Source organism: Cupressus sempervirens, chromosome 5 (assembly GCF_028749045.1).
Source record: "Cupressus sempervirens isolate cs-2001-9-10 chromosome 5, ASM2874904v1, whole genome shotgun sequence".
Lineage (NCBI taxonomy): Eukaryota > Viridiplantae > Streptophyta > Pinopsida > Cupressales > Cupressaceae > Cupressus > Cupressus sempervirens.
The window spans coordinates 920421669-920433706 of NC_143122.1; the positions used below are offsets into that span (position 1 = coordinate 920421669).

The window sequence follows — 12038 nt, forward strand, 5'->3', positions numbered from 1 at the left end:
CGTAGTGTTTTTGTGGTGTTTCTGGACCATTTGGTGTTATTTTCGAGTGCCCGATGAGCATTGTTTTTGTCCTTCGTTTGGGAGCTGTTGTGTAAACCCTATACAAATATGGAAATGAAATTTTGTAGGCTATTATTTTGGTGAAATTTCTATAAAAATTTTCACTTTTAGATTTATTAATAATATGTGAAGCTGTGCATTTTTTGGCACTATTTCGAGCATACCTGATTTGGGTTTATTTGAGAAATTGGTTGATCTTTGAAATATTGGTTGTTTGATTTTAAAAATTTGATTAGAGACTTTAAATATCATATAAAATCACAAAGGTGATATTCCATGGTAGTAAAGGGTGAAAGGATTAATCTATGTGATATTATCCAAACTCAATTGTTGAATAACATTTCAAAGATCAAGAAGTGTAAGAGCCCATTATTTAGGTTTGAATCCTTATTGACTCATATATTATTCTACAAAGAAAAGAATTTTCTTGGTATTTCAAATTGAGATGGAAGCAAGTGCACAATGCAAAATATCACTCAAGTTTATAGATCTAAATTAGAAATAGTTAGGGACAATGATATTGATAGAATGATGAAATCATTCCAAGCTAAAATGAAGTAGAGGTATAGGATACCACCTACGCTGATAGAGAAATATAAGGATGAATTGTGTTTCATGTTAGAAATAGATATCACATAAACAGAGGCAGTAGTTCCTCGAGTAAATTTCATTGAACCTATGGGTTATAAAATGAGCATTGAACTAATTGAAGGCTATGAGAAGATAATTCTACACTCTGAAGTAGATTCTAGATGCCCTAGATGGGGTACATATACTGAAAAGATGAAAGAGGTCCAAACAAATCTAATATACAAGGACATCAAGAAGAAAGTAGACAAAGTAATTGGTTCTATCTTAAAAGAATTATGGATGTCAAGAAAATAATTTGAAGAGGTGAAAGGGATAGTCATGGAGATGAAGGCTAGTGGTCAAACTAAACTATTAACTCCTACACCTATTGCAATGGCCAGATGTACTGTAGAGGCCACAGTTTCATAGACAAGTGTGTAAGCACTTGCAGTGCTATATGCAGCAATTGCACAACAATAACCCTTGAGGAACCAAAAGAAAATAGAGGAAGCATTAGTGCCAAGAAATTCTACAAGGTTTGAGAAAAAAAACCCATGCAGATTCCCTCTCTTGAGAAGAGAATTAAGAAAACAACGAGTGGACCAAGTAAGAAGAGGAAAACCCTATAAATCAGTTCCTCAAAATTTGAAGAAGATACTGATGATAGACCAATAGAGCCTACAAATCAGGAAGTAAAGACTTCAGCGGGAAGGAAAGCATGGAAGCCAAAGGCAGAAAATCCTAATATGAAAATTATTAATGACAACAATTTTGTACAATTGAATAAGTATTATGACCTATACAATAATATGGATAGGAGACAACTAGAGAATGTTGTAGTTAGAAATATGATTATGAAAGATAAAAGGTTTGATAGCATAAAAGCTCAAATCCTCGAAGATTTGTATAATGGATTGAGAAAAAAAAAGAGTAGAGTAATTGAGGAAGATATAAATAAGGATGAATATGGTGAAAAAGCTATGTATAGTAAACAATGAGGAAGAGTTAAAGGAAATTTTGTAAGGTATAGTATCCTTGAGAAGGAATAAGAAGAGATCCATTCTTCTTATGGGAGGAAATTATGAAGAAGTAAATATGGAAACTCAAAAGGCAATAGTCACATACATGTCTACTATGCCTAAGGAGATTGAGAAGAGTGTGTAGTCAAGGGAAACAAGCCATATTGTGGTAGGAGTCAATCCTTCTTACAGTTCTGAGCAACTAGTTGAAGCTTCAATTCCAAATAATTCACTACACATTACCATTGATAGTGAATCCATGCAAGTAGATAAAACTAATGTAACAATGGATAGAACTAAAGATCCATTCAAACATTTTGGCTTTGACATTGTTGGCAATATTGTTGACTATGGTAGCTCTACTAATGAAGAAGAAGAGTAGGAGCAAAATAAAGAAGATTTATCTTTTGAGAAGAAATTTGAAACTATGTCAACTGGCACTAAGGCAACTACTACAAGTGCACCCATAGCCACAGTAATAGTAAAACCCTCTACACCACCTACAGAAGTGGTAGTGGTCACCACATTAGTACAGTCAAATAATGAAGATGAAGCACAAAACCTTATATCTTCTTTGAGGAAATTCCTTGAAAAGAAGAAATCAGTTAAGTCAATTGAGAAGACTTTAACTTTAGTTTTGGACAAATTAGAAAAGACAATAAGTTTTGTTGATACATCTGTAGACATTCAACAGAGAGCAACAATTATGTGAAATTTTTTTGACGATGAGTTTACAATGCTTACCAATGTTGCTACAATACAAGCACATATTGAGCATGATGCTAATCTTTTTAATACTATGTGTATAAATATAGGGAATGATATAGAAACATTAAATATATTCATTAAGGTATTGAGGCAGAGTATGGAGGAAGGGAAGAAAATGTATGCTAAGTGCAACTTGGCATACCTTCACCTTCACAGTTTTGATGAACAGATCAAAGGAAAGATAATTGAGCTACAAATTCTTACTAATAACTTTCTGAAATAAGATCAGAAGTTAGAAAAAATTGAGTATTCAATGGAAGCAATTCATGATAGCATCCAGGATATACAAGTAGAAAAAGAGAAAACCCTAAAAAGATTTACTCTTTTGAGAGATCATTTATCCCCACAGATTAGATTGTTACAGAATTAGTTGGAGGAATGCTTGGTAGATAAAACTTCATATGAAAAGTTTGTGGCTACAAACTCAAATGCAATAGAGTTAGCCGCATACACCCTATGTGCACTAATAAGTTTGTCAGATGCACTGAAAGACAGTTGGAAGAAACATCTTGCATAGTTGAAGATTGACTTCAGTGATTGTTTCTTTAGATTTTGATGCACCTTTCAGACTTTGGCAGGATTCTTTCCTTTGTTGATACCTTTTTCATTGATGTCAAAGGGGAAGAAATAAGGAAAATTGTAATTTTAAGTTATATGGTTGTATTTTGAAGTATAGCAGTAAGCCTTGCTTCAAGCAAGCTTTGTAATCAGAGTTATAAGAGATGTAATCTTTTTGATATAATCTAAGATATACTATGTTGTGTTGTGTATGTATTTTTTGGGAATTTAGCCAATTTTCCCAAAATGTTGCCATCAATGCCAAAGGGGGAGATAGTTGGCAATATGACCAATTAGTCAAATAAGATGATATACGTGGTTGTCATTTATGGCAACATATATTTTACAATATAGCTATGATTGTTTGTGATGGAAAATTGTCTAGTATCGGACAATGTTATAGCAACATGATGAGATTTATTAATAGTGGAATATTCTCTTGCATAGTTGACTACAGATGCATGATGTCATCTTGATGATGTATATCAGTGTGCATGTCTGTAAAGACAACCAAGTTCATGTTATGAAGGAAATATCGATGCAGATACTTCACTGTATACAAAAGAGCAAGTCAGCAATTTGAGGTGTACGACTTAAAGAATTATTTTGATTATTAATTCTTGATGAGACAACTCTAAGGATGATATGTGAGCCAACTAAGGAAGAATTTATTAATATGATTGATATAAGTAAAGAACTTCATTTGCAAAGTTAGGTATGTATGTGAGGTCATGTTATGTGATATGATAATGCGAGATGTGATGCAAATTGATATATGTGTAGTTACTCCTTGTTAATGACATTGAGTGAATAGAAGGGAATATTGTCTACAGTCTACCATAGGCTTGTATGAAGAGTTGACAATCAGAAGAATCGCAAAATACAGCAAGTGATCCAATATTGTATGTATATATATTCTCTTGAAGAACTTAATTGTATAGTTGCATGTTAGGGTAGTGGGCTCTTCTTGAACACATTTTTATATGATCCACCAACTCCTAACAGGGTTGAAGAAACTCCTAATAGGGTTGAGGCTTCTAACAAGATCTAGTCTCCTAACAGGGACTCAAGACACTATACATTCTTCATAGACTCCTAACAGGGTCAATATCCTTAATCAGATTCTTTATATAGTGAATCATCTTGTGGGTTTCATCCCCACTAAGGTTTTCCCTTGACCAAGGTTTCCCTAGTTATCAAAATATGTTGTTATGAGTTGTCTTTATATATGGTTTTTTATACTATTTAGCATTATTGATTTACTTTTTTATGCATGTGGCAAAGTAATTAATAATATCTAGTTGTGGGCAAAAAGATTGAAAATATTGATTCACCCCCTCCTCTTAGTATTATCTATTTCTAACATCATTTTTTTAGGTCTTTACCTAAAAATCACTTTGAATTTAATGATCCAACTCATCAATATTATCTTCAACACATTTTTTATCTCCCAAGAAATCAACTAACTTGGCTTGATCTTATTATTCCTTTGAATTTATTTTTTTATTGTCACTCAGAAATCACTATATTCTGACACTTGGTCAATACTGAAATACTCACTCACTATATAAGATTCTTGGCTCGACATCAACTAACTTTCTTGATTGATACTAATTCTTGGTCAACACTAGAATTTTCTTGGCACTAACTATGGCTTGGTTGGCACTAGCATTACTCAACACTCCTTAGTATTTACTCTTTTTCTTGTTTTGGCTTAGCTTTCTTGACATAACCAATTATTTTTCTTTATCAAATTCTATCTAATCAAATGTCTATTATAATATCTAGTTGTGGGCAAAAAGATTGAAAATATTGATTCAACACCCCCCCCCCCCCCCCAGTATTATCTAATTCTAAGATCCTTTTTTTAGGTCTTTACCTAACAATCACCTTGAATTTAATGATCCAACTCATCAATATTATCTTCAACACATTTTTTATCTCCTAAGAAATCAACTAACTTGGCCTTGATCTTATAATTCCTTTGAATTTGATCTTTTATTGTCACTCAAAAATCACTGTATTTTGACACTTGGTCAATACTAAAATACTTTCTCACTGTATAAGATTCCTAGCTCGATATCAACTAATTTTCTTGGTTGATACTAATTCTCGTTCAACACTAGATTTTCTTGGCACTAACTATGGCTCGGTTGACACTAGCATTACTTGACACTCCTTAGTATTTACTCTTTTGTTTGTCTCGGTTTAGCTTTCTTGACATAAACAATTACTTCTCTTTATCAAGTTCTATCTAATCAAATGTCCATTATAACATCCTTTTCATAACTTCAACCTTTCCTCTAGGTGCTATAGTTATGAGTAACTTCTCAAATCCTCTTCATCAATCTATAGCTATGACATTTAGAAAAGGTAGTAATATGTCTCATTCATAGATTTGACATCAATGAAAAAACAACAATTATTCCAATTGTAAGTTTCCAACATGTACAGTTTGAAATTTCTTTTTACTAGGTAGTGTAGACACCACTTTTCCTTAAGTGCTTGTTTCACAAAGAAACCACAGACATAACAATCTACCATATTTTTAGCTAAATAAAAAAGAATTATACAAACCTTTCTCTAAAGACATACCAAAGAGCAGTGATCATAATTTTTCATAATTTTAATTAAATATTTTAGTTTTTATCAACCATAAATTCTATTTTGGAGATATATAGTGTACATGACCACCACAAATCATAAACTTTTCCTTTTTTCCTTTTATTTTCTGTCCAAAGAAATTTTAAGTATATTTATGTAATTTTTTTTTTCAATTTTTATAAAAATGGGTATTAAATTTTAGATAGCCTCTTGAATTTATTTATTTTGATTGATAATGGTTTTAACTCAAGATTAATTACTAATATATATTGAGGCTATATTATTATTTATTATTGTGCTTTTTGTTGTTGCCTATAACCACTCTATTTCAATTTTATTTATAAATCATATTCATAACTAGAAAAATAGTAAAATTAATTAAATCCTTATCCTACCCCACTACCATCCCCACTCCATCCCACCCAAAAAAAGACAATTCTAAATTGAAATAAGCTAAATGGGTTTTCATTTTGTCACAAATTTCTATCCAGAAGGCCTTCAAAATATTATGTAGATGCATGATTTATCTATTCTAGTTCTTTAGCTAAAAACTTGCAATTAAGGGCACAGACTTGCTCCCATCAAGCACCTTGACCCAAAATCCAATGAAAAGATGAGTTGACAAATTCAAATTTTAAATAATGTGTAACCATAAAAAATACATATCTATTTTATAATTTTATAATTTTGTATGTGAAAATGTGTTTATAGGTGTAATTTAGAAAAACTATTTATACTTTTTCAAAATGCATATGAATTTTTTATATTTTTGGATGGGGCAACTAAGCCTAAAACACATACTTCAAATATTTTTTCAAAATTTATATGTATTTCTAGCAAAAACATTCCCAAAGTTACAAGAAATTTGACCAATTTGGGACTCTAGTTCTTGAACTTACACTTTTAGATGAGTAGATGCCCTTTCTTGAGAGAGAAAACTCAAAGAGAAAGATAGGGAATCAAGGGCCATCAAAGGAATTCCTACTTTTGAATATTAGATATAATAATAGATGTAGATTAGGTGGTAAAAAAAATCAAAGTAACAAGAGGAGGAGACACTAAAATTATTTAGTCTATGACATCTTTTGAAGCATCATGTATTTAATTAGTTGTTTTAAATACAATACCATCTAAAATAATTGACTTGAAAAATAATTCCTACTATGTATAATAGTAAATTAAAAGAGAATAAATCATAATAGAAGGCCATATGATCTTATAGAATAAAAGTATTCATATAAGGTAATACTATTTTTAAATATATTTTTCTTGTAGCCTGAACTTTATGGTCAACGCTTTCGTAAAAGGTTTTTTGGTTTGTATCTATAATAATATAGAATTCTAAATACCTATTGTCATATTGTATATTACCATACATAAACTATAACTTGTTTAAGGACTATTGCATGCTAGTGACTCTCTTTACAAAATGTCTAAATTCCAATACCACCATGTTCAACTTGATGTAGCCATAATAATAGTGGGGTTCTCCACCTTTATAATTCTGTATCTTCTTTATAGTTTGACAACGATTCAATGTCTTGTTAGTCTAGCTTGGCATGCATTCTTAGGTCAGTAAGTATTTAGCTCTTTTTATAAGATTGTTGGTTAATGATTTTGAAAGTCAATAAACTGCAAGTCAAATGGTTAGGGATTCTTCATATGCACTTATTTATTTGTAAGTGTCTCAATTTGGGATATCTTGGAATTGATTTTACTTGAGCCTTATGTTCATATCGGCTTTAGCCTATTACCAATAAAAAATACTATATTATGCATAAGATAATCTCTCTAGTCCAAATATATGGTAATTTCAAAAGAACTTAGTAAATATTTATCATATTTATTATTTATATTTTAAAATAAATACAAAATTTAAGCTTTTTTGAAAAAATAAATTATTGTTCTAATTAGATAAAGCAAAACTTGGCTCGAACTTGTACATTAAAAATAAAGTAACATCAAGTTGTAACGATAGGGAAAAATGAATTTATAAGAGGTAAATTCAAAAGGCTTTTGAAACGAGCAATAACATTTTGGACCCTATGTCCAACAATTACAAATTTAAGTTTCAAAAAATGAAGGCGTCTAGGTGGTTAACTTGTTTTAGAAACCAAAGATAACCCCTCACACCTAAGAAATGAGGAACAAGGAACATGAACGAAGAAGAACACTAGCAAAAGAAACTCAAACTCTAGAAACTCCATAAGACAAGTTAAGACCTCCAATATTGAATGTAAATGATAGAGATCACCATAAAGGGAACCTATAAGACCCAACAATAGAAACAAGTGGAAAGCCACTCCGAACAAGAGTGAGATGAAACATATAGCCAATAGAATGCCGCCAGCTAGAAACAAACCTATAACCAAGCAATTGAAGGAGGAATAGCTCCTAAAGCCACTGAACTCTTCTTGCCAATAGTGACCCACCTCCAAAGGATGTACCTCCACCTCAAAAGGAGATCCCATCTCAGAAGGAAACTTGAAAGAAGAGAAAAATGAAAAAAATACAACAATTGCCTCTAAGAAACTTGATGAAATCTCACCTCCAAAGAGAAAGATTCTCCTTTAGGAAGAGTCTTGCAAGGACATAACCTGTTAGGGAAAACCTTTAGAAAGAAATACAAATAAAAAAGGGAAAGGGGAAGATCTTCAACCAAATCCATCCTCGAAAGACAGGAGTCACCAAATAAAAAGGAGGAGATTAGATCCACATCAAGTCCGTCAAACCAAAAAAAGAAGATAGGGAGAAACTGAGGAGTAGAGGGGAAGAAATAGATAGAGGAAGATGTCGCAATCAAATCCAGAAGTAAAGCACCACGTAAGGCCTTCCCAATCACCAAAATGATAACCTAGAAGCAAGATAATGTCTAATAAAAAATAGAAAACCCTCACCAAAATGATAAGAAACCCAAGATTATAGAAACCAGATTTGAGCAAACAACCCTTATAGAAGAGGATTCATTGTAGAAGAGAAGGTTGTTAAACCTACAAAGAGACAAGGCAGAAAAAACTCTCAACACTCAAAATCATTCCAACCAAAAATAAATACCCGAAGTATCACTCCCAAAGGCTAGGCAAAGCTCCCTCACAAGGACACCAACAACAACCAAAAATGGGAACTACAAGGCAATGGAGAACAGGCCCAAATCCCCCAAACAATAGCCACATGAAACCTCTATACAATAGAAGAAAAATAGACTGTTCCACCTAAAAGATAAACCAAAAGACACACCCACATAGTTATAAAGCTAACACAAGTTTGAGCACCTGTGCAACATAGCCATCTACATCTCTTTTGTCCTTAGCGAATTCCTCCGAATCCTCTTTGCTGCTTGAAACATTAGCACTCACAGTCATTGCACATGAATTTTATTTATTGCTTGTATTATACTCATAAATAATTTTCTTTAACTACTTATCAACATTATACAAAGTTCAAACTTTTTATAAAAGAATCACAAAATAATATCAAGATAAATTTAAAAAGATATAATGAAGATACCAAAATTCTTAACCTATATACACCTCAGTTTTGAAACATGATTAATTGACTACTTCTTCATTTCCCTTTCTTGTAATCTGATTAGAAAAAAATCAGTTTTCAATTGAAATTCTCACATTAGATACATGTTTCTATGATAGAATCCCAATTAGGGAGGCCAGTCATACATTACACTATAAGACTTATTCCTAAACTAAAATGCTACATATAAAAAACCGACTTACTCTTTCCAAACATAAATTTTCCCGATATTTAAGAGTGAGAGTCATTAACAACAAAGAACTCAGACATTTTTACCGAGCTCTTTGCACTCATAAGACAACAAAACGCAAGCCATGTCGATCAGTGAGCATGATGACTGAGTGGGTTCAACAACACCCACGGACGTAAGCACCACTGAGCTCGATAAACACGAACTAATTTCTCGCTGGACTTGGATACTGTACAGAGCCACCGGCATATCCAAAGGAACCTGTGGCAGTGGAGCCTCGCTTTTCATTATCTTTGTCACCTCTCTCATTGTGGGTCTTGATGTGGGATTCAGATTAGAGCACAGCAGTCCCACAACAATCAACCTCTCCATCTCCTCCGCATTGTAATTTCCACCAAGTTTCTCATCTACCGCATGCAGGACCTTTCCCTTCCCGTATAGATCCCAAACCCACTCTACCAGTCTGCAATTGTGTTCTTCAAGGCTGTGATCAACCGGCCGCCTTCCGCAGGCAATTTCTAATGTAACCGCCCCAAAGCTGTACACGTCAGCTTCTGGACTGGTTTTCCCTGTTATGTAGCACTCTGGAGCTACATATCCCCGCGTGCCCGCCACCATGGTCGTATGGGAAACCGCCTGGTCACGCTCCATCAGTCTCGCCAAACCAAAATCACCCAACTTGGCATTGAAATTAGAATCCAACATTACATTGCTTGCCTTCACGTCTCGATGAACGACACGCTGGTCCCACTCTTCGTGGAGATAAACAAGAGCAGAGGCAATGTCACAGGCGATACTATATCTTCGGCTCCAATCGAGCGTATCCTCCTCTTCCCCAAAAATGTGTTTATCCAGACTCCCATTTGGCAAGTACTCGTAGACCAGAAGTAACTCTCCCTTTTGGTGGCACCATCCTAAAAGCCGCACAAGATTACGGTGTCTCAACCTGCTGATTGTTTGAATTTCGGAGACATACTCCTTTCTTCCTTGTCTCGATCCTTGCGCTATTCTTTTCACAGCCAGCGCCTCCCCGGTGCTGGGCAGGATTCCTTTGTAAACGCTGCCGAAGCCGCCTTGCCCAAGCTTTTCTTTCTCGCAGAAATTTTCTGTCGCGGCACTGAGCTCGGCGTAGGAAAAGCTTCGGGGGCCATGAGAACAGCATTTGTCCAGCTCTGGATCGCTCTCTTCCCTCGCCTTACCTCCTCTTCTCCTTTTTCTGAAATACTGCCACCAGCGAACAAATATGAAGCCACATAGGACCACAACAACGAAGAACACGCATATCAAATAAACTTTCACAGAAAATCTGTTTGCATTGCCATTTCTAAGTAATTCACCAGGAGGTCCGACTTCCCACGAATATTCAGAAGTAAAATTCCAAACTTTTACGGTGTGCGTCTCTGTGAACTCTCCAGTGGCAGCCGAGAAGCCAATCTTGATGTACTCTGGTAGACAGTGGCGCAGATCTATTGTGTGGTTAAATAGAGGGCTTTTGGGTTTAGAAGAATTATACCAGAGAAAGAAGTGCAGAACCTTTTCTACACCGTCATAATCCACCCAGGCATCCCATGTCGCGTTTGTGAGATTTTGGTGTGTAGAGCGATTGAATAGACTGGATGTATTGAGCGGAAAAATGAAATCTGAGATAATGCTATTGACGTCGATCCCAACATGATTGTCATCAGGATCCCAACTGTCGTTGTATGTATCAAACTCCACAGCAACCATCTGATAAGATGATCGATTAAAGCTTTCCTCATTAAACAAGCCAAGAAATCCGCCAGAAGCGTCCTCGGGTGGCTCCAATTCGAATGGTGCCATGAAGAGCGCAAGTCCATCTCCGTGATTATCGTATGGTTCGTTGTTCAGAGCAATATTGAATTGAAAGTAAGTTGAAAAATTTGCCAGAGCCCCAGTAGACCTATTCCATAGCGGAATACTGTCATTATAATACGCCCAGCCGAAACTGTTCTTAAGGTTTCCTGATGCGTCAATACTAGTTAGCTGCAGGGCTCCTTGATTGCTCTCTTCATATGTGGCATTATTTTTTCTTTCTATACCTTTTATAGGAGGGAAGCTAAAAGTAACGTTTCCTGCATGGGATGATAATAGGAAAGAAGCAACACAGGATAAGAAAAGGAATTCCCGTGTAGGGTGACAGCGCTTAGCCATCCGAAAATGTGATTTAGAGCCTCTCTGACGCTAATTTGTTAGCAATTATATTTTGTAGTGCCTTTCATAGGAAGGTGGTCTGGTCGATGCCTTAAGGCGATACGATTTAGATATATTGCAATTGTTCGGCTGATTCCATTTCGAGATACGAACGAACACATAGGCCTCTCTCTTCATTATTATCTTACACGATTAGGACCTGCCGATTTGTTAGTCTGGATGGACCGTCGATGGCCCGCAGGTTTCATCGAGCTCTTCGTGGACGTAGGGATCAGAGCCCAAGAAAAATCCTTTCGATATCAAGCAACGTGGAATTCTTCGTGGAAATCCTTGTGGATATTCTAACAAAGTACAAAACTGATTGTGAAATTCATGGGCTTCTCGCTTGATATTCCATTTCAGCCTTTATGAAGGCAGTCGGGCATGGTGCACAAGACGGTGGATAGCATATAAGTCGAGTTGTTTTCACAAAACGTTAAATGCCTCGTTACTTTGTTCTCTCTAGAGTTACTTTGTTCTCTCTAGATAACTTACTGATTTTATGATTCGGCATTTCCTAGAATATACAT

General features: G+C 34.8%; 1 pseudogene; it reads right to left on the reverse strand.

Annotated features, from left to right (window-relative positions):
* Window positions 1-9369: 9369 nt before the first annotated feature.
* Window positions 9370-11469, reverse strand: LOC149558964 (L-type lectin-domain containing receptor kinase IX.1 pseudogene; annotated as a pseudogene).
* Window positions 11470-12038: the final 569 nt, after the last annotated feature.